This window comes from Artibeus jamaicensis, unplaced genomic scaffold, assembly GCF_021234435.1.
Source record: "Artibeus jamaicensis isolate MK-2021 breed Jamaican fruit bat unplaced genomic scaffold, CSHL_Jam_final contig_387, whole genome shotgun sequence".
NCBI classification, from domain to species: domain Eukaryota; kingdom Metazoa; phylum Chordata; class Mammalia; order Chiroptera; family Phyllostomidae; genus Artibeus; species Artibeus jamaicensis.
In genome coordinates, this window is record NW_026521812.1 from 35,960,566 (window position 1) to 35,985,076 (window position 24,511).

The window sequence follows — 24,511 nt, forward strand, 5'->3', positions numbered from 1 at the left end:
TGTGTAATACAAAGATTTTCTGGAGTCAGATGTCCTGGTATTTGAGACCAGCTTTTTACTTACTAGCTCTATTTTCTTGAAAATTGACTTGCCTCTCTGAGAAAAAAAAAGATTGCAATAACACATATCCTGTTTACATTATCAGATTTTAAATAGTTTGTGAAATCAATTTTAAGACTACAAATTTTATTAGAAATATCATTTTTAATTTCTATTTTGTGTTAATCCTATGCTACAATTTAGATATTGATTATGATGAGGAACATATTTTAGAAACACCACCTTTCTGTTTTTCCTCTAATTGTCACAATATAAGTGAATAAACCACCTCTCATTTTTCAAAGTTAGCACTAGGAGCAGAAACTGATCTTCATGCCATTGTTGAAGAGTCCAGAAAATCTGAGAGCCTAGATCATTTGGTACTTGTATTATATCAAGGTCTGTGCTCTGAATTTATGGGACAATAACATAGATGTGTAGAATTTACATAGTATCTTGAAAATTCAATTTTAGTTTTCTACTTCAACCAAGAAATATTTATTTTATTGTATTTAGAAGGAAAATGCATAAATTATGTATATTAAAAAATAAAAATATTTTAACACTAATTATTGACTAAGTAATATTGTACTCAAATATGATACTCCTAAAATTAAAAGAAAACCAAGTACATATTCAGATAGGGAAGTTGTGATAAGGTTTTCAGAGTTCATCTGAGTCTACAATTGTTCAAATGTCTAATTTTACCTTGAGTCACAAGTATGTTCCATTTTGTGAGTGAAGGAGTGAAAATGACCTGTCCTGACACTGTCATAACACTAAAGGTTCATGAGTTGAACTCCCAAAACCTCTTGTGACTTCATTAGCACTTTTTGTTCTCTTCTGTCAAAAACGCAAAAAGGTAATTCATGCCAGTGTGTCATTCCAGGTTATACTCATGGCACAGAATTATGCTTTCTTTGTGTTTGCAATAGTACTTTAGAGTAACATTAGCCTTTGTTTTCCTTTTCTGCTGCATTGGTGGTGACCTGGTATTTTTATTGTTTGAATGTCAGGTGGAAATAAGGCAGGTAAGGACAGAGGAAATGAGCCTAGAAAATAAAAACAGCACCACTTCTTCATAGGAGGTCAATTGTCCAGCTGCAAGTGAAATCCACCAGCTGCAAGGGGACAAAGAGCTACTACATAGGCCCTCAGCAAAGAGCTTTCTTCCCCCTGTCATTCTCCAGGCAAGCTCTTAAGGTCCATTTAAGGTCCAAACTTATCACCATTCTGATGAAAGCCTTAATAGGATTAGCCTAAGGGAATATCAATGATTGTATATGAACACAGAGACATAGTGTATGTTTATATCTTTAATTAAATAGGTTAAAAAATTTCCTTTTGTTAAGTTCCCACAGGTCTCAGAATCAGATATATTAGAGATGTCAATTTTCTTTTGTACATGCTGATCAATCATGTCAACCACTTAACAATTGATACTGACAAGTGACACAGCAATTCATATCACTGCAAAAGAATGACCCAAAAGAAAAAATGTATTATGCTACAGTCCAAATATTCCCTTTGCTCATGTAAGTGTACATGTAAATAGATTAAAAAGTATACATATATATAGTATATATTTTTTATCCTTCTCTCCATATATATTTATTATCTGTTAATATGGCAGATTATTAAGAACATTACACAAAGCAAAGGAATTAAATAAAAAATATAATTTTAAAATAAAAATATTTACAGATCATGTATTATAGAACTCTACACTTGAAAGCTAAATGATCTTGTTGGCCAATGTCACCCCAATAAATTTAATTAAAATAAAATAAAATAAATAAAATAAAACTATTTAAAGTTTTTAGATTGTAGTTATTATGTTGTCAAATAAATATTTTATATAGAAAATGAAATCACGGACTTCATATTTAAACAGACTTTATAGATCTTAATATCCAGGCAAATTACAGAAGAGAGAGAGATGTCCCTCAAAGTGGGAATCAACATAACATTTAAAAACTTGAAGGAATCTATGCATGTTGGAATAGAGGTCAAGGTAGAGGGAGGGAGTGGCAAGATATGAGATTAGAAATATTCTTGGAAACCAAATTATTGAGGTTATGGTAAACATGAAGAACTTATCATTTTATTTGGAAAGCAATGTTATGTAGGACATTAAACTGAGGAAGGTAATATTTTTAGTAAATAGACAAATCTGGCTGCTATATAAAAAATGGACAGAAGGGAGACATATCTGAAAACAAAAAGAGAAGTAAAGAAACTTGATCAGAGACTCAGCATTCACTTCAAGGACTTTTAATGAACTTCTAGGCTCACAGGGAGGACAGGTAACCACCAGTGATAACTGCACAAGTAAGTGTAAGCCAAGTAAAAACAAAGTGGATCATATACCTAAGAGTTGTAATCAAACTAAAAAGAAAAGGATGTACTGAAAGAATGTGACAATATCAGAGCTCCTGAAACCAGTTTTTAGCTTTTCACAACATGTAAATCTATAGTCAGCCCCCTGTTTTAAGCCTGGGACCTGAAACTGGAACTGAAACAGTCTCTGATTCATACCACCTCCTGCAAAGAGATAGAATAATCTCTCTGGAATAAACTATCTCCAGTGGGTCCCTCTGGCTTTTCTATAAATTAATGAAGTATAATATTAGATCAAACGCATATGATTCTTACTAATATCAATAAGAATCAACGAAGTCCTGGCTGGTGTGGCTCAGTAGATTGAGTGCTAGTTTGCGAACCAAAAGGTCACTGGTTCTATTCCCAGTGGGGGCACATGCGGCCAGGGTTGCAGGCCAGGTCCCCAGTTAGGGTCACGTGAGAGCCAACCACACATTGATGTTTTTCTCCCCTTCTTAGAAAAAAAATAACAAGCAGAAAATATTACAAAATAAAAGCATAGCTTCACAAGGATATAAGCTATTAGGATACAAATATAAACTATAAAATATTGGAATACAAACACAAAATATAAAGCATTTCTGGGTAAATATCTAAGAAATAAAAGATAGAATCACAAAACGAGCTAACAGATTTATTTTAAGTGATCAAGTACATATTAAGTAAAATGTAATTTGAAAACTGGAAAATCATTAAAATCTCAGGCTACAGACAGGTATAGGGAGAAAAGCAAATGAGATAAATCTGAACCATCTAATCAGAATACAGTAGAGTCATGGAAATAGGAACCCAAAGAGAGAGGCAAGGAAGAGGCAGGGTATGTCTTGCTGGAGTCTCAAGAGGAAAAAGTAAAGAGAATAGAGCAGAGATTATATTTATATTTCAAAGATAATATGTGAAAAATTTCTAGTTATAATATAAATATGAATTCTCATATACAGAAATAAGAAGCAGAATTTTATGAGCTAGAAAACAGGGAGAGGGAGATAGGAAAAACAGAGAGAGAGATATCAATGCACAAATAGAGGTGTTTCAGTTAAAGCAGACAGAAAGATTGCCTATCAAGAAGAATAATTACTTCAGCAACAGATGTCTTGATACCATCAGTGGAAGCCAGAGGACAGGGGAAATATACCTTCTAAGTACAAAGAGGTGAAAAATAATAAAGATGATCAAATTAGACTTAAAACTTTCAAAATAGGGCAAAATAAGTTTATTCATTTTTGCATATACGAGCAGAGGAGATTTCATCACCAACAAGTCCTAACCATGTCAAACATATGAGACATGTGTTATAAAAAAATAATATCCCAAAAAGGTCAGCTTTATGCAGAAAAGAATAATGAGCCAAGGAATAAGTAAACATGCAGATAAATGTATCTGTTTCTTCAAAATATATATTGAATATCTACTATGTACCAGGCAAAGTTCTAAGCCCATAAGAATAAAAAAAGAAAACCAGAACACACAATTTTGGGGCTTGCATTCCAGGGGAGACAGAAGATAAATAATAAATATAGTAAATGTATAACTTATACAGTTTATATTAACTAAAACAAATACTATCCATGTAAAATAACAATAATGCCAAATTTATACATATAAAATGAATTTAAAATACTGCACCAAAATATTTTCAATGTCAGGAAGGGGTTTAAAAAGATTTACATTTTCTAAAGTCCTTATATCTTCCAGAGGGTGGAATTAATGTATAATAAATTTTATAATTTGTTAAGTGTACATGATAAACTGTCAAGTTCAACTGGAAGAGATTATATTTAGTGTAAATGGCCAGATTGTCAAAGGGAAAATTAAATAAGAAACTACAAGCAAACAACCCTTACTGGTATGACTCAGTGGGCTGGGTGTCATCTCACAAAGCCAAACTTTACCGGTTCAATTCCTGGTCAGGGAACATGCCCAGGTTGTAGATCAGGTCCCTGTTGGGGGGTGTGTGAGAGGCAACTGGTCAATGTTTCTCTCATACACTTATGCTTTTCTCCCTGTCTTTCTCCCTTCCTTCCTCTTGCTCTATAAATAAATAAATAAATAAATAAATAAATAAATAAATAAATAAATACCTTAAAAATAAAAAAGAAACTACGAGCAAAGAAAAAAGCAAAGAAGCTATAGCTGGGATCCAGGTGAAAAACTTAGGTACTTTAATCTCACCTAGTGGTAGCCAGGAAGGAGAAAATGGAATAAACCCTAAAAATATTAGGGAGAAGAGTGATGGAACAGAGTGATGGATTGTAATGTGAATTGAGAGGAAGAAGAGACAGTCAAAGGAAAATCCAGGTTTCTGTGCTGATGTTTGAACTGGATGGTGGTGCCATTTGTTAAAATAAAATAAACAATCGGAAGAGAAAGTTGGTGATTTTCATTTTGTTTTGCATATTCTGCTTTCACTATCAATGAGATATTCACATAAATTGCATGCAATAAATGTACAGAATAACATGTCTGAAATTCATGAAACATAGAGGTTTGATTTGTGGATTTGGGATCTAAATTATACATTTCTTAACTTAATCCTACTAATTGCCTTAATTTTGTTTTCTGTCCTGTTCTTATCTACCTGTTTACTTCCATATTTTCCTAACTTTTCCTGTTTGTTCTATTTTTCTTAAGATTTAATATATTTACTTTTAGAGAGAGTGGAAGAGAGAGAGAGGGAGTGGAAGGAAGGAAGGAAGGAAGAGAGAAAGAAAGGGAGAGAGACGTGGATGTAAGAGAGACACATTGATGGGTTGTTTCTTGCACATGCCTCAGTGGGGAGTAGAAACTGCAACTCAGGCACGAGCCCTGACCAAGAATCGAACCAGGGAACTTCTACTTTGTGGGATGATGCCCATATAACAAAGCCATACCTGACAGAGCTTTTCCTGTTTATTGTTACCTCCTCTTTTTAATTTTTTTCTTAATATCACTTCATCCAACCAGCAGTTGCAGGGGTACATACAATAGGATGAAATGTTCATCATTGGGTCTGGAAAAAATATAAACTGTAATCTTTAAGATCCAGTAATTGCACTTCTGAGAAACCCTCCTAAAATGTTCACACGTGTAAACAAATATATAAGCATAAAAACATTTGTGTTCAATTCTTTTTATAATTGGTTAAATGCTTTGGGCCTATTTCTGCAGGGGAATACTACACAGCTATTTTAAGTAACTGAGAAGTGGCTTTGGCATTTCAGATTTTAGTAGTCACGTATCTGCTACCAGTCATGCTAGGTTAGCAAAAAATAAAAACAAAATCTTAAATCTATTTATTGAAAATGTGTCTTTTATCTCATTATACTCAGAGATAGTGTATTTTTTTCTTATCAATTTGAAACACTAGGACAGTTTTCTACTTTGTAATCCCGTTTTTATTTTCATTTGGCCTTTAGGGTTTAAAGGAAGTGCAAAAAACTACATATTTATGAACACATTTTGACTAAACTACTAATGGAAATTATATAAACTGTTTATAGTTTTAGAAATGTGTTGGCTCTATTATTTTAATATATTTAATTCAGCATCTCTAATAAAGTCACCACCCTTTACCAACTTTTTTCCAACATTACCATTAAAATAGAAAAGGAGCATTTTTTTGCTGTAGTTTCTGTCTTTTAACTTTGCAGAGTTTATTATCAGTACATAACAAAAGGTATAATTTTATAAAATTAGGAAACATTATGATCCAAGTGGGTTTTTTAAATCCTCTTGTTATTCTTATGTTCTATACATTTTATTCTCTACCAACACAAACAAGGTCTATAATTTATCTCCCTGTATTTCATTAGAATATTATAGAATAAGCAACTTTGAGATCAAGAGGAAAAGCATCCAGTGTTACCCATTCTTTACCACCTGAAATGTATCCCCCCTTTTTTTCTTCTACTTCACATATTTTCCTGTATAAGTGTGCTAGAGAATAGAGTTTACTGACTGACATCCAAAGATCTCCCTGAATGACAGACAAAAAACAAAAGCTGAAGCTCAGAGCTGGGGTCTTATATGACTTGCTCAAGCACATGATGTAAGTTGGAGAAGCACTAGAAGATTTACTATATCAAAATTTCCTGGCCTATCCTGTTCTCTGTACAAAAGATGCAGTTAGCTGGAAATATAAACTTCCATTCCATTATCAAAGAGAATGCTTATAACAATAGAAAGACTCTATAGAAAGGAAGCACATGCCTTAAACCTAAGAGGTAAAGATTATTAGAGAGACCTGGGAGTTGCCATACTGAAAAAGGAAAAGATATGGGAATATGAATGTGTCTTCATATTTTGTGCTGATCTAGGAAGAGTCAATAAAAAAACATGGGGATGTAGACTTGGCTTAGGAGAATAAGAAACTTGAAATGAGAAACTTACCTAGCAGGAAAATAAAAAAAGAAATTAAACTTTAAATCACTTGGGTTTTAGCTGAATTTGGAGTGACAAAAAGTGAAAAGTGCTCAATCAAGACACGACAGCTGTTGGGCAGTTAAGTCTTAGCCACAGATGAATTTCACAGAAAATATTGGGTAAATTACATTTCTTCGCCATTATGTTCCCAACCTACTATTTTCTCCTTTAACTTTTACTTCTAAGTAATAAAATTTAATGTCCTTTCAGTAAGAACTCTACTGTAATTTTTGGGAGCTATCTAAATATCACTTTACACAAGGATATAAATGAGTGATGATTTAGTGCCTAGTAAGAAAGGGAAAAAAATCAAAATAGAGAGGATGAAATTTAAGAAATAAATAATGATTTTAATTCCAACATAAATACTTTTAACACTGTTCCCTTTGCCTTGGGGAAGGCTTTCCCTTTGTTCTGCTGTCAGTAAATCTTTTAAGCCCTCATTGACACACTTATAGGAATTCAGTATCACTCATCTCTTTCTTGTTCCTTTAATAGCTCTCACCATAATGAACTTCTACAAGTTCATCTCCTCACTTGACTGGAAGGTCCATCAGGGCAGTGATTGTGTCTTATGTTTTTTTTATTCTTTTTTCCTCCAGAACATTTCTATAACATAATACTAAGTATTATTGAATGATTATTATTATTTTGTTGCTCTGACTATTTTTCTTATTATTTTCATTAAGATTTGAGTTCCCTAGTTTAAGAAAATGCTTGATACAGCTTCATAAACTCTGATTTTCTTCCTAATATGATGATTTTATCATCTTCATTGGCTTACAGGGAATATGGCTGTTTTAATTTTTCATGGTGCAGTAGAAAATGTTCTCATCAAATTAGTAAAGAGAGTGTGGGATTAGAAGACAATAGGAATATACGAGTGATTACTAAATGAGATTCCCAAACATGTGTTCAGCAGTAAGATGACAATGGATGCTTAATGTCATAAATATTAGGATACTTTGAATTCCTCTTCCCTCATTAACCTAGTTACTATTTATTAAAGGTTATTTTTGGAAGAAGAGGTGATGGGTAAAAACCTGGAAGAATTAAAATATATTTGAGAATGGGCAGAAGGTACAGAGAAATGTGTGATCTACTTGGCAGAAATTCCAATAACATAAATGATGGGAACCAGGTGTCTTCTGGCCTTAAAACTCTTTTCCCTCTACCTTTGCTTCTCTTGTCCAAATTGAAAGCTCCTTATCAGCACCATGTCTCACCCTTGGGTATTCATGGTATATGCTGGAGGCAGGACATATCAGTTCTGAGTCTGTTCCTCAACTTTGATTCCTCCCTTCCCCATCCAAAATTTCTAGCCCTGAATTTTCAGTGGTTCTCAATGACAGCTGAAAATGAATTTGAGGGATATGAGAAACTGTACAATTGAGGCTTGAAAAAGCAGCCATCATAACAGCAAGAGTAGTAGACAGAAGGTCTGCTATTCCAGAGAGCAACTTCCATTTAGAGGAACACAATGACAAAAGATTTGGGTCTTTATAAAAGCAGCCACACCTGTAACCATCTTCTGTTGCATGTCTCCAACTCTCATTATTACTTCCCTCTTTTCTTCCACCTAGTGTTTCTATGTACCTATTAGCTGCAGTTAAATCTGATAACTCTACCACCACTACAGCATTGGTATTTATGTAAAGAACTCACATGGCCATCCTACTTCATGAGCAGAGAGTAGACTATGGTAGTGTCATCACTAGCAATGATGACCTAACTCCTAGGAAAGTTATCCATTTGATAAATATTCATATAAGATTATTTCCCTTATCTATTAATAATTGATTTTCCAAAAACAGTCCTGCCACTTTGTTTCTATCTGCTTTTAACTGGCTGTCTCTTAGGTCTAAAGATGATCAGGGTTGGTGATTGTCACCTTCTGTCTCACTTGATTGAAGTGGTTCTTAAGCATAATTTCTGCTGCAACTGCTTGATTGCTGTATTTACAAGTATACTGCTTTTGTGCTTATATTTCCCTTGAGTTTTGAGGCTGTTATGACTATAGCTTCAATTTGTAAAAGGTACCTGCACTATTTATGGAGAATTTATAGTATGATTTTTCATGGGAAATTTTCTCTAATTGTGCCATTTTTTTCTTCCTGCACAGAAGAGGGTGTCTTTGATTTCTTGCATGTTGATAGACTAGTTTTTCTGGTATATTTACTTTTGTGGTTGTTTTCTTCAACTCTGTGAGTGCTAGCTAACCTCAGAATAATACAGTATGATTGAGAAGATTGCAATTATGTAGACATGTAATTCTTTTGAAATTCTTTCTCCAAGGGTGTCATCTTTGTTTTCAGAAAACTAATAACAATACTCTTCTAACAAGAGAATTGTAAAGTTTTAAAAATATGTAGAGCATTTGCTCCCATAGTTTGAAGGTTTCTCTTCTCTCCAAACATGGTCTTAGGGTTATTTTTCTACTCATTAAAAATGTTGTTTAGAATAAAATGTAAGTGGTTCTTTATTTGAACTAGTATATCTAACATCCATGTTTAATATTTTCAAATCCCCAGATGTTGTCTCTAAATATTAGCACACTAATGTTATTGACTTTTTATATTATAAAAGTAGTATATCTCTCTCTGTAGAACACAGAGAAAATACCAAAAAGAATAAGGTAAACGTGGTTTACAACACTCAAAGCTATTAATTTTTTACATTTCGTACCAATTGTTTTCCCATACGTATATGTGCATATTTGCAAATCCTCATGTACAAGACAGAATTAATTTTGTCTGGGCAATTTTGCACTCTCTATTTCTCAATGCTGTAGGATTCTCAAACTCCTTTCACATTCTCTGATAATATGATTTTAATAGTCTGCAATGAATTAATACTATGAAGATAGCACCCTGGCTAGTGTAGCTCAGTGGATTGAGCACTGGTCTGTGAAGCAAAGGGTTGCTGGTTCGATTACCAGTCAGGGCACATGACTGGGTTGCAGACCAGGTCCCCAGTAGGGGACACATGAGAGATAACCATACATTTATGTTTCTCTCACACTCTTTCTCCTTCTGTTCCCCTCTTTCTAAAAAAATAAATAAATAAAATATTTTTTAAAAATATTACGAAGATAGCATAGTTTACTTAATAAATATCCTAGTGCTAAATGTTTAGATTGTTTTTTCAACTTTTCCTATAAGAAAATATTGTACAATATTTGTGTACATATTTTCTTACACCTTTTATTTCTTCATTACAAATATAGTTTAGATTAAAAGTATTTAAACTCTTTTGATACATATTATTAAATTATTTACCAAAAATAGAAGACAATATTTTGTCTCATAATTTTTTAACTTGTATTTCTAAGAAGTTATTGCGGTTATGCCAGTGCTGGGGAGAAAGAAATGTTTCTCTGTCCTTCTAGGTTCCTCTGGCTGGTAAAGAATTGACATAAAACCAATTGTCAGAAGAAAATAACCAAATCTAATTATCTGTGTACATTTGGGGGTTCCATAAGAATATGGGACCTGAGGATCTGTGGGCAATTGAGGATTATATACCAACTCAAAGTAAGGAGAAGGGGGTAGTGGTTTGGAATCTCAAAGGGGAAAGAGGCCATTCATATGGTGATGGAAGAACAGATATCTGATTTAAAAAAAATTTCTTAAGCCATGTGGAGACAATGGAAAACAGAGTGTGCTCTGACCTCCATGCTCTGCTAAGTCTCCCTCATCACACCTAGCCCATGTATTTAGTGGATATCGCTGGTGATGGTTCTATTTCCTGGAATAGGGCCACTATTTAAAATATTTTAGGTAGTAGAGGGATACGTCAAAGCTTCTTCTTGAGTCTTTTATTTCTTAAGAAAAAAATAATCAATGTAAAATAATTGGTATTCCAGAAGACATATTTTAGGGTGGCAAACTCTGCTCCCCTTCACTAGTTATTAGATAGTTGTATTTAATTCTTTTGGAGTTGCCATTTTATGGCTATATTTTTCTGCAGCATTTGTTTTATTTAATAGATTATAAGAATGCTTAAATATTAACAATTTAGTTCTCAAAACATTGAGAAACACAAGTTGAGAAGCTGGTTGATGTGCCAGGTGCTGGGAAAAGAAAATAGGTAAGGTATTTACTTTCACTACACTTATATTTTAGTGGTCAAAGGCACAAAATATGTAAATAAACAAATAAGTAAATTAAATTCAGATATTGATAAGTATGTAGTAGGGCCAGTGATACTTGAATTTGGGTGCCCGGCAGTATATGGTAAGGTTTGCTGCCCTCTCAAATCATCTTTACTCAGGACCTGTATATATATATATATTTTTTTAAAGATTTTATTCATTTATTTTTAGAGGGGAAGGGAAGGAGAGAAGGAGAGAAAAATCATTGTATGGTTGCCTCTCATGAGTCTCCTGCTGGGAACTGGCCTGCAACCCAGGAATGTGCAGTGACTGGGAATCGAACCACAATCCTGTGGTTCACAGGCCCCTGCTCAATCCACTGAGCTACACCAGCCAGGGCAAGACCTGTATATTTTTAAACACATTTTTTTCTGTTATATTTTATCTATTCTTATTTTCCTTAAAAATTCGTGAGGATAGATTTCATTACTATACAAATGTTTTCATGACTTCCTATATAAGTCTGGCCTTGATCATGCACGTTAGTGACTAGTAGTCACTCAAGTTCTGAGGAAGTACAAGCTGTTTTCTAATGGCAGCTCATTACAATTTATATTTGTTAAAAGTATATAAACAACTTGGAACTCTAAGCTAACTTCAGGGGCAAAGGGTTAGAACACAAAATATGAAACTAGAGCTCAATATGCATCAAGTATTTGGTGAAAGAAAATCAGAATGGGAAGATATTTGGACTTAATGAATAAGTCAAAGGGGAATCCTTAGTTATACACACTAATGGCAATTACAGTTTTGAAAAAAGCTTGTCTGAGAGATTCCTTTTTCTTTTTTATGGTCAATAGTTTTTCCAGTAGCAGTACAACTTATGGAGTAAGTATAAAATACTTACAAGTATTACATGCCTAATACCATGCCTACAAGGATGATATTAGGAAGTAATACCGAAGAGGCAAATCAGCTGTGGGCTCTGAAGGACAGAAAAAATTAAAAGGTGAGCAAAGAAAGTAAATGGTACTTACGTGACTTTCCTTTCCTCTAACTCAACAAGAAAATCTCCGCTCATAGGACCTAGACGGTTATTCCCATATTAAAAAAATCAGTCTATGAAAGAGTACTCAAATCACTTTGCAGACAGAAAATAGGTATTTTAAGGAATCTGTCCAGAGGGGATAGTACTTGAGAATTTTGGGGTAGACGGGCAGTGAATTGTATTATCAACACCAATACCATGCAAGACCTTAAGATTTGTAATCAGAAGACAGAAGGATAATTAATCCTGCTATCTAATTCAATTTTTATAATGGTTAGTGTGATGTTAGTAACTTTGTCACCAATGAATAAAGTTTAAGATCATATCTGAAGTTCAACTCTTTCCCAGGCTATGTATCATGGAGAGACAAAAAGCAAGAAAAGGGTGAGATAAAATGACAGCTATGAATATGATTGGGGCCCCAGAATTTTTCGGTAGAGAACTAGGGGAAAGAATATGGGCAAAAGAATGTATTCTTCCATTACTAGGCAAGAAGTAATTGTGAACTACTAAACACTTAACAAAAATGCTAATTCAGAAACGAACCTTATTAATCACATGATTCATTGTTCTTCTGAGCTCAGAAAGAGGAGTTTAAGTCACTCAGGTTGAAAGCCCTTCTCAACACATCTGCCACCTCATAGGCATTCTGTTCCCCACGTATCACTCCGGAAGGAGGAATGACACAACAAGTTACTCTCTTTTAGGAGCGCCCAAACCTGTAATATGGACTTTAAATAAAGTTTCTTTGCTTGGGAAGATAATACTCACAGACAAAATTCTTGAATCCAATTTCAGTTAAAAGCTTTTCATTGATATATGACATCTCTTACTAAAATTTTCAAAAAAGTTGTTTTGCCATTTCAAACAAAATAGTCTTGCTGAACTGTATGTGTACATTTATAGATATTAAACTTCATATGTTATGATCGAGTTTAACTAGAAGAGCGTATTCCAGTGTTCAACACAGTGATAAAGATATTAAGCATTAAATGTGTAGTATTAAATTAATCTATTTGTTATTTTATGATGACTATGATAATGATGACAATGATGGTGATGATGACAATGATAATTCACAAAGCTACCATTTACTGAAGTAATAGTGACTGGTACGATATAGAGTATAACATGGACAAATTACTTCATATAGTTCTTCTAAGAATCCAACTTGGAAGGCATTGTAAATAATGGTCAGAAATGCAGAGCATTACAAAACCAGCAACAGAGCTGTGGTATCAATGAGGGTGTTTAGAAAGGTTCACGTTCTCAATCACTTACGGTATTTCCATCACAATTTTGTTTTGCAGCCACAAAGTGGTATGCATGTTTGGGTGCCACTCATTGTTTCTGTGGCGCTCTGTGACCCACAGTTGGCATCGTGTTTCCTGAACCCAATACATCAGAGCATTTATTGCAGACCCAAGTTCAGATTCAGTTTTCTGTAGGCTGTGGGTATATAGTTTTTCACCTGACTCCTCCAAACAACCAAAATCCTGGCATTTTTCTACTGGGAAATCATGGGGTACTAAAACATAGATATATGATGTTTTACCATTTACTTTTAGTGTTTTGTAATTTTTTAAGTGTTAGAATTTTTTAAAGATAAAAGGTCACTTTAAAAAATCTGCCTCAAAAAATTTTCTGAATCTACAAAGCTGAAAGTTGAGGGCAACACTTTCACATAACATTACTTCGGTTCCAAAGTGTTTAGTATCAATGATAGCATTACAATTTTTAAAATTAAATCGTGACTTATAAAGTTCGCAGAGATCGAGGTCTATGTTTCAGTACTTATTGCTGAGCCTCATATTAAAAAAAATGCTCATTTTTAAAAAAAGTAGCTTGAAATTTACACCAGGGTAAAAATGAGGTATAGCTTCAAAGTTAAGAGGTGTGATGTCCATTGAGTATAGTTTCTATTTCTAAGACTCACAAAGGAAGAAAAAAAACCTCCAATGAATAATAAGAGATTACAATAACTAGTTGAGCAATTCAAACTGTAATTAATTCAAAGGCTTATATCCTTACAAGCATAAGAAACTATATTAAACTCCTATAGATATTACCCTGAACTATAATTAGAGCAGCACATTTTTGCTTACTTTTGGGATCAGCGCAGCATGAAAGAAAGAGGGAGTGGAGTGGAAAATATAGTGTTCATTCCATTATGCAGAATGACTACCGCCCAGTAGACAAACTGAGGACAGAAAGCTGTTCAGGTGATAACTTCTCCTGTTTACAATTGTGTGGTTTTATATTCTTATGAAAGGCAATTGAAAGACTTAGAAATCAAGAGTATTTGGACAAATGCAAGTCCTTTTAATAAAATTTTAAAAATATTTGAAAAAATGAAAAAACCTTATAGCCAGGATTTTAACCTTTGACTTTACCTTTTTATTTCATTATGAAAACAACCTTGAAGTTAATCATATCAAAACCTACCATAACATTCTTACTATAAAAGGTATTTACATAAAATAATAACAATATAAAATACAAAAGTTCTATTCTAGGCCAAAACAATATGTAATTCTAATCTTCCTGGCTTTAGAAATAAATTTTAATAAAGGTCATGCATAAAGTTTTTAATATACTTCCCACTGCACTAATTTAGAAACAAATGAATAGTAGATAATGCCATACTTCAGGGAGATAGTAAGAAATTATATTTAGATGTCAACTGATATGATACATACATAAAAATTTAGCTCAGGTTCTTCCTAAGAAATTTAAATAGCTTTATTGATCTGATTAACCTTTCCAGTATGGATTAGAGTTATTTTTATTTAATACAAGTAACTGACATACAGAGAAGTTAAGCATTATCTATATGTATATGAATATTCATGCATATATACTGAACTTTATATAATAACTATATTGTGTGCATATGAAGAGGTCTGTCCTAAAAGTATCCAGCCATATAATATGAAACATAGAAGCACTTATTGAAAAAGATACAAGATATAAGAAACATTGTGCATAGGGTAGTGATGCCTCAGTCCCTTTCAAAGTAGGCAGCTTGGGACCTCACACAGTTCTCCCAATTGCCATCAGCTGCCCCATTGTATTTCCCTGAATCTCACTGATGGTCTGAAATCTCTTCCCTTTTAAAGGTGATTTTAATTTTAGGAAAAGGCAGAAGTCACAGGGCACCAAATCTGGGCTGTAGGGGATCTGAGTCACCTGGGTGATTCGATGTTTCTCTAAAAATCTCTGCATGAGTCATGATACATGAGAAGGTGCATTGTTGTGATAAAGCTGCCAATCACCAGTTGCTCAAAGCTACAGCCTTCTGAATCATCTGAATAGTTTCTATGGAAGAATGTTCAAGTTTGGCACAAAATTTGATGTAATTCATTGCTCTACCGCTCAGTAATCTTGAATGTAATGGTCACAGAGTACACATGCTCACTCAATGGGTCTGCTGCCCAACCGACTGTACAGGGAAGTCGTCGTTGTTCACACACATGCATCCAGTCCACTCTCCTTGGCTGTCAAGTTACATGAGGTTGCAAAACTGTTCTCCTCATATTAACAATAGCTGGACTTTTTTTGGACATACCTTGTATATCTACATATTTATATATGATTATATATATATGAATATATGTATATATTTAAATAATGCTGTGTGTGTGTACGTAGCCTGAAACTATAGGAATTGAAACCTAATTAATCAAATTATTAAAACTAGGACAACTTTACCTGGACTGGAATGGCATAGCACTGATATTCTCTCCTCCATCTCAATTAAGTTCTTAATCAGAACTGTATATATCATAAGTTACATCAATATAGATATGAAACTTCTAGTGCTATAAAAAACAAAAATCTACAAGGTGTAGCTTCTAGGCATGTGCTTGGACTATAATGCTGAATATTTGGATAAGTGACTACCAAGTCAATTATATACATCTCCATATACTATAAGCAAACAAGTACAAAGCAAATTCAGGAAAAAAATTGTTTTTAATTCATAATAGCCTCAAAAAATCATACAATATTTAAAAATATTTAAAGCAAAACTGTCTAATATCCTTATACAGAAAATAACACTCTATTAAAGTAAATTCATACAAATAAGATAAATTGAATATCAACATTCATAGAGTAGAATACTCAATATTCAATATTCTTCAATTGTCAACTATCTCCAATCATAATCCTAGCGTATTTTTATTTTTTTTATTGTTTTTCAAGTATAATTGTCTCCATTTTCTCCCCAAAACTCCCCCCACCTCAGCCATCCCCAACTCCCACCCTCGATCTTACTACCCTGCTTTGGTGTTGTCCGTGTGTCCTTCATACATGTTGTTAGAAACCCCTCCTCCTTTTATCCCTCCCAGCACCCCTCTGCTTATTGTCAGTTTGTTCTTAATTTCACTGTCTTTGTCTATATTTTGCTTGTCTGTTTGTTTTCTTGATTAGGTTCCACTTATAGGTGAGATCATATGGTATTTTTCTTTCATGGCCTGGCTTATTTCACTTAACATAATGCTCTCCAGATCAATCCATGCTGTCATAAAGGGCAGGAGCTCCTTCTTTCTTTCTGCTGCATAGAATTCCATTGTGTACCATAGTTTTTTGATTCACTCATTTATTGATGGCACTTAGGTTGCTTCCAGCACTTAGCTGTTGTAAATTGTGCTGCTATGAACACTGGAGTGAATAGGTTGTTTTGAATTGGTTTTTCAGGATTCTTAGGGTATAATCTCAGCAGTGGAATTGTCAGTTTTCTGAGGAAATTCCATACTGTTTTCCACAGTGGTTGCACCAGTCTGCATTCCCACCAACAGTGCACAGCCTGGTACTGGCGTAAGAACAGACACATGGACCGATGCAACAGAACAGAGAGTCCAGAAATAAACCCAAGTCTGTATGGTCAATTAATACTTGACAAAGGGGGCAGAAGCATAAAATGGAGTAAAAATAACCTCCTCAACAAATGGTGTGAGAGATCTGGACAGCTACATGCAAAAAAGTGAAACTTGATCACCAACTCACACCATACACGAAAATAAATTCCAGGTGAATAAAAGACAAAAATAAATCATGACACAATAAAAGTCCTAGAGGAGAACATAGGCAGGAAAATCTCAGATATTCTACACAGCAAATTTTTCACCAATATGTCTCCTGGAGCAAGGGACATACAAAGGAAAGAGTAAACAAATGGGATTGCATCAAAATAAAAAGCTTCTGTACAGCTAAAGAAAACAGAATTGAATTGAAACAAGAACCAACTGTATGGGAAAACATATTTGCCAATGATACCTCTGACAAGGGTTTGATCTCAAAAATACATAAAGAACTCACATAACTCCACTCCAGGAAGACAAATAATCCAATTTAAAAATAGGCACAGCCCTAGCTGGTGTGGGTCAGGAAAGGAAACACCAGCCTGTAAAACAAATGGTGGCCAGTTAGATTCCTAGTCAGGGCACGTGCCTGGGTTTTGGGCCAGGTCCCTGGGAAGGAACATGGGAGAGGCAACCACACACTGATGTTTCTCTCCCTCTCTTTCTCCTTCCCTTCCCCTCCCCTCTCTCTAAAAGTAAATAAATTAAATACTTTTTAAATGGGCAAAGTAATTGAACAGACACTTCTCCAAGGAGCACATACAAAGGACCCAGAGTCATATGAAAAAATTCTCAGAATCACTAGCCATCAGAGAGATGCAAATCAAAACCACAGTGAGATACCACTTCACATTGGTGAGAATGGCCATCATAAACAAATCAACAAACAACAAGTGTTGGAGAGGATGTGGAGAAAAGGGGAAATATACTTTCCTAGTATATTTCTAAATAGCAATTTACAAGCCATATGTAAAATATAAATGGAATTGCAAAGTTCCTCTAATAGCTAATAAATTGGAAGATAAGTAGTATCTGGCTTACAGTAAAGACATGAAACTGAAATCTAATGAACAAAATAAGCTGATGAACAAAATGAAAGCTAAGGCAGGGAGGGATGTGTAACAAACTGACAGATCTCAGAGGGGAAAAGGGTGGTGCAGACAGATGATCAGTTAAATTTAAAAAAAGAATTGACCTTCACCTCACATCACACAAAAAAATTAACTACAGCTGTATCATTCCCTAATATAAACACTAAAACTGTTAATGCTTCTAGATAAAAACATTTTTTAAATGTATTTTTATTAGAATCCACAGCTAGGAAGTATAAATGGGTAAGCCACACACTGTGAGTAAGTATCTACAAACATATATGTAATAAACTATATAAACCCAAAAGACATAAATAATTACTAAAACTAACTAAAAGAAATATTTCACAAGGAAAACTTGAATGATCCATAAGCACAGTAAAAAAATATAGAACATCACAACCATAAGCAAAATACAAATTAAGACTACTGGAATGGCTAATTCTATAAAAATTTGATGATGTCAAATATTCACAAATATATGAACAACTACAACCCTCTAAAATATCATAGCTTGGAGTGTAAAATCTTAAAACCACTTTGGAGAGCTGCTTATTATCACCTCAATTATTGTCAGTTATTTCTAATATTAAACACCTACTCTATGCTTCAGCAGTACCACTAAGGGAGAAAAAAATGTATCTTCCCCAAAAGAAATATGCCCAAAGTACTTACTTAGGAGAAATTAAAATATATGTCCCTAAATGGCTTATGTAAGACTGTTCAATGCAGCTTTATTCAGTAGTCAAATTCTAGAAACTACGTATCAGCAAGAGAGTGGGAGTGGCGCTGCCTCAGACAGGTGAAAAATACAATTACATCTGCTCAGTTACATCCTTAGCATACTACTAGGTCACAAATGCACTTATTTCAAACTGTAATGCCTCTTGCTTACTGTCCACCAGTTTTCATACCCACTGACAGAAGTAGAGTGTATCCTTTCACGGGTAGTTACTGCATTTATTATGAGTGAAATTTGTGTACTTAGTAGAAACAAAATATACTGCAGACTCTAAGAAACATCGAATAGGTTAGAAGGAGCACTTGTTTTACACCCTTTCTTAATTTTTCATTATGTAGACTTTGGTAAGAGAGATAAAAGAAAAATCAAACAACTTGGCCCTAATAAAATAATTGCCAGAGTTTGGATGCTTAAGACTGTCCCTTTTAAAGGTGTGAAGGTCCATTTGTAGAAAAATTGTGCTCCAGTCCTCTCTGCAGTATGTTCTAACTGTTCCGTGCTTGCACATTTCATAATCCTTCCTCAGTGTGTTGCAATTAAATTTATACCAACTGCCTCGGATATCAGTAATTTATGCATTAAAAACGATTGAAGTCAATTGCAACTGGTTTGAAATCACTTCTACTTATGATATCTTTTTCTCTGTTCTCATACAACCAGCTATTTATTTATTAGGCATCTGTGAATGGTAACTTCTTCAATTGATTTGTTCATTTTAATTATGGATAAATAATTTAGCTTACAGGCTTTCCAACAGACATGGCCAGTCCTCCTTTTCTGTGTATTTAATTTTCATACAAGCCAGAGCTGTAAACTTTACACTGGTACTCTTAAAATTTATTTTGTGTTTAAAAGATAGTCTTTTTAGTTCATCAACTAATGAAAAAACATTTCAGACTATTGATAATCTTTCCCTGAAGGGGAATGTATTTACAGCTTCAAAATATCACTTCCCTGGAGAGTATTTCACATATTTCCTCACCATAATTTCCCATTTTAAAATGCAGTAGGAGACATGCAGCTGCCTCCAGGCAAGTCCTTTAGAGTATACTGCTTCTATCACCTCCAAAAAACACATCCAAATTTGAGTGAAGCATTTTCTTAAAACAACTTCATTTTTTTCTGTCAATAGCATTTCATCTCATAGTCTCTATGATATCTTCTATGCCTTTCTCTCATTTCCTTATTTCTGCCATCACACAATCTGTAATCAAATGTACCATTTCATTTCCAGAAACTTTACCTATTGTCTCCATACTACATAAACTATCTCCCAACCTGCTGTCTCTGGGCCCAAGTCTCATCTTGGACAGCCTTGCTTCACCTACACATTCCCCATGAAGGCCTTTCTGACCGTAGTAGTTCATTCACACTGATCCCTTTCTCCTGTCAACTCTGGCCATCCTTTCTACAATAGATATGTCCTTTGTGACCTACCACAAAGACAAAACATTATCTGGCTTCGATAGCTACTGAATCACATGGGTGCAATTTGTCACAACCCATGTTTACTTCATTTATTTTCAGAGATTTTTTTCTGCCTTCCTCTTTAGGATGAACCAAGGAGACTGAGCACCTAGCTCATTTCTCTCTCTCTCTCTCATTGTTCAAGTACAATTGTCTCCACTTTCCCCGTACCACTCTCCCAGACCCCAGCCATCCCCAATATGTTTATAACATTAACCTCTCCAGTAATTCTAAACTTTAAAAAGATGTGTTTGATATTACATTTACTTACCATTTTGTTACAAGAAGTGTTAAGAATGCTACTTTCACTACAGTAACTAACCTGCTTGCATTTTGTTTCTAAATGGCTATTCTAAGAAAACACTTTTTTCCTTCTTTTTTATTGAATTTATTAGAGTGACACTGGTTAACAGAATGATGCAAGTTTCGGGTGCACAATTCCACAACCCATCATCTGTACACTGTACTGTGTGTTCACCACTGCAAGTTAAGTCTCCTTTATCACCATTTACCCGCTATTTTACTTTCCTTTACCCCCTTCACCCACTCCCCCCCCCCAGTAATCACCACGCTGTGTTGTAAGAAAACACTTTTGAGACTGAATATACAATTGGATAATTGTCAGGTATCATATATGACAGGAGAACTCTGACTCACAACCTCTGCCAGAACCAGCCCAAGGAGCCAAACCACAGCCCAAACCTGCAGCAGTGGCCCAGAATAGTTCACTGACGGCCAGCTTCCCTATGTTTTGCCCCTGCTTCTGACTCAGAACAAACCAGAGAAAGCCAAACATTCTCCATGAGTCCCACAGCCGCCCTATTTCATGTTAGCTGACCTCTAGCTTCCGCATGACAGTGTTCCCCATCGGGACCACACTCAAAGCCTCTCCCTCCCTCCTCATTCTAAAGCTTTTGCATTCCTTTGCCTGTTTTGTAGACTCTGCCGAACACAAATCATAGTGAGCAAGCTCTGAATAAATGGCCTCTATTTTTCTCCTCCAAGTGGTCTTTATTTATTTCTATACTCTTAAATAATTTGTTTTTGACCTTCACTCAAGCATAATTGAAGTCCTTTGCAAGTGACAGCACTTCATCTGTATTTACCTCATTTAGGGAACCTTTGAATAATTGAAGTTATCAGTGCTTATCTGTTGTTACCAATGTCATGTGCTGTCTATTAGGCCTCTGCTTTCCATCTGTTGGCCATACTGTACGTAGAACAGTCATTACTATGGATGCAACTGTATTCACAGACCCTAAGTATATATATGGAAAAACTGCTCAGCCTTAATGCAACACTCTTGATTGGGAAGAATGGACACAGTAGTACAGGTGACCACCAGGAGCATCATCTCATTATCAGTCCCTGTCTTTAAAGGTTTCCAGAATTTCCCAGATGTCAGAGCTGAAATCACACTCTCTTTCCTTCTAAATGTTCAATTCTGAAAATCACAGAACCACTCCAGGCCTAGGGAAAACTGCAATCGATACCCTTTTCAGTCAGTACTGTCAGTGAACACAATTTAGCAAGGGTACACAAGTAAAGCATTTTCTGATCCGAAAACAATAGGGAACACAGAGCTATACTGTTGTATCTATGTCTCCGCTGATACCCTGATAGAGCAATTTAATTTTGCAGCCAGCCATGTGTAATTCGAGTGTGACACATTAACAAATGGATGGCTGGTCCATCTTCTTGGCTTCCTGTCAGGGTCTGGCTCTCTTGATGCCTTTGGGCATGTCAGAGGGAGATTCGGCCCATTCAGAGCTGCATCTGAAGGAATTAGGGGACATAAATGGGGACTGATGAGGACAGCGGCTGTGAGGCAGGAAAATGAATAGTCTCATAAAAAACAATATGCGATGTAGTAACAAATCAAGGGGAAATTGACATTTTACTTAGTTCCTCAGAACTACGTTAAATACGATATAGTGAATTTAAAATATTGTTGAGTTTATTGAACTTGTTTAACATCTGCCAGAATTTAAAAATAAGTAAATCAAATGGAATGTTAAACTGTAATTGGATTTCTATTGTATGTCTTCTGTATCACATTGGATTGCCCTGGGAATATTAGATCTGATGTAATTACCTGAGATTGTCCTAAATGCCTTCCAGAGAGAAGCCGCAGAGAGAGTGGAGAGAATGTATCAGTAGGATGGATTAGGATATACACTGGAAAACAAGCTCTCCCCAAAGTAGCAAACCACTTTAACCAAGATCCAAAGCACAGTACAAACGGCTCTTTATATCACAACCTGGCCCTCGCATTTTCTCCCAGACTCTCCCTTCCCACTTACAAAACACAAAAGTAAGCAGGGATTTCCGTAGGTTGGAAAGAGGAGACAGAGATGAGGTCCCAGACCGCAGCAGAACTTACCATCCGTTTGGTCGGTCAAGGATTACTGCTAGTTTCTCAGTGTTAAAGGGTCACCTATTAGTATTAGAATCATGTGTTTTTAATTTCTGATTGTTTATGATGTGCACAGTAAACTGAATGTACTTATTTTATAGGTAGCTAGCACATCATTTTTAATAAAATTTTAAATTGTAACTTTTAGACATTTTAAAAATAGCTCTTCGGGTAATGCTAAATATAGATATTGAAACCAACTACAGCTTAACTTCACTTATTATTTGTAAGATTAGCTGAGTATAATTAAATGAAAATAAAGTCCTTACAGAGTTGTATTTTGGAGAATTTTCTTTCCATTTCTATATGCTACAAATAGGAACCAGATCATACATTACATTCTTATTGCCAGCACCCTGTTATAATCATCAGTGAATATTTGATGTATAGGGTAGTTACTAATATATGACAGACCCTCAGAAAATATTTGGTTAATTAAATTCACAAAAAGGAATACAAAATAAATAAACACATTAACTTCAGTAAAAATCTTGAAAGATTACATCTGAAAGTGTCTAACATACAGTAGTTACTTATAACTTACAGTTGGTAAGGGAATATATAGCTAGATTACATTTCATCGTATAAGTATAATACATGAACATTTGCAACAATGATAGAGGTAGATTCAGGTTTGAAATTTTCTGATAATATAACATGATCATATCCTTGTTGTTACTAGTTGAGATCTGTAGAATGAAGAATCTTCTAAGAACCTCAAATAACTAAGAACCTCAAATAAATTAGTCCTCTGAGAGTTAAACTGAACTATTAATTTTAGTTGGAAAAGTAGGCTTATACTAAAAACACCTGCCTCAAACAACAACTCTGAAATTATAAGTATAGATATTCTTTAATTCAGCAATCATAGTAGAGACACAAGTTAATAACTTAAAAATTAGTTGGATAAATAAATATTATTTTAGGAGTTTTTAAAACACAGATTCCCAGGCATCTTTTCAAGTGGTTCTGAGGACAAGCAGCAGATTCATTTAAAATCCCTGGTGCCTTGGTTGGTGTGGCTCAGTGAATTGAGTACCAGCCAGTAAAACAAAGGGTCACCAGTTCAATTTGCTGTTAAGGCACATGCCTGGGTTGCAGGCCAGGTCCCCAGTAGGGGGCACGCAAAAGGCAACCAGACACTGATGTTTCTCTCTCTCTTTCCCCCTCCTTCCTCCTCTGTCTAAAAATAAATAAATAAAATCTTTTAAAAAATAGATAACCCCTAGCTATTTTGATGCAGGTTCCTATAACATCACTTTGAGAAACACTGATCTAAACAAATTTGTTATATTTTTTAGATAAAACTGTAACCTAGGAAAACTATATTAGCATGTCTACAGAGGAGGTAAATTAAGACGTATGTAAAAGATGGCACAGCCCAGTAGTAAATGGAAAGCTATACAAAAATGGATGTGCCAATGTGATTGTCCTGTGGAATTACAGGAGTCCACCGGAGTTAGACCAGACTGGTCTTAAGTGTCTCTGGCCCCACTGTCAAAAGGTATCCAAATGAAATACATTTCCTTCAAGTACCTATTTGCCACATTGTCTACTTCCTTTTGGGGGGAATCTGGTGTTTACAAACATTTTCAGAAATTGTAAATGGACTTTATATTCAGCTGGGCTGACCTTGCCCACACGAAGATGGTATCTTTATTTCTCACTGTTGAAGGATAGGTCAAGTGGCGTTCAGTTTTCTGTCTTCATCTTATGTGTGTTTTGATCACTCAAAATCTCAGCTCGCTTGGACATTAAGGAACCCCCAGCAGGTGACCTTTAATAAAATCAAACTTAAATATGTTTTGCTTTAATATTAGACAGAATTTCCATTAGAAGAGAAGCAGGCAAACCCCAGAGTTTGATCTTTTGTTCTCAGAGACTCACTGGGCTCTTGAACCGCTACAACTTTACTGCTACAACCTTAGGGAGCTGCTTTTTCTGAACAGAGATCTTTTCTTTCATTG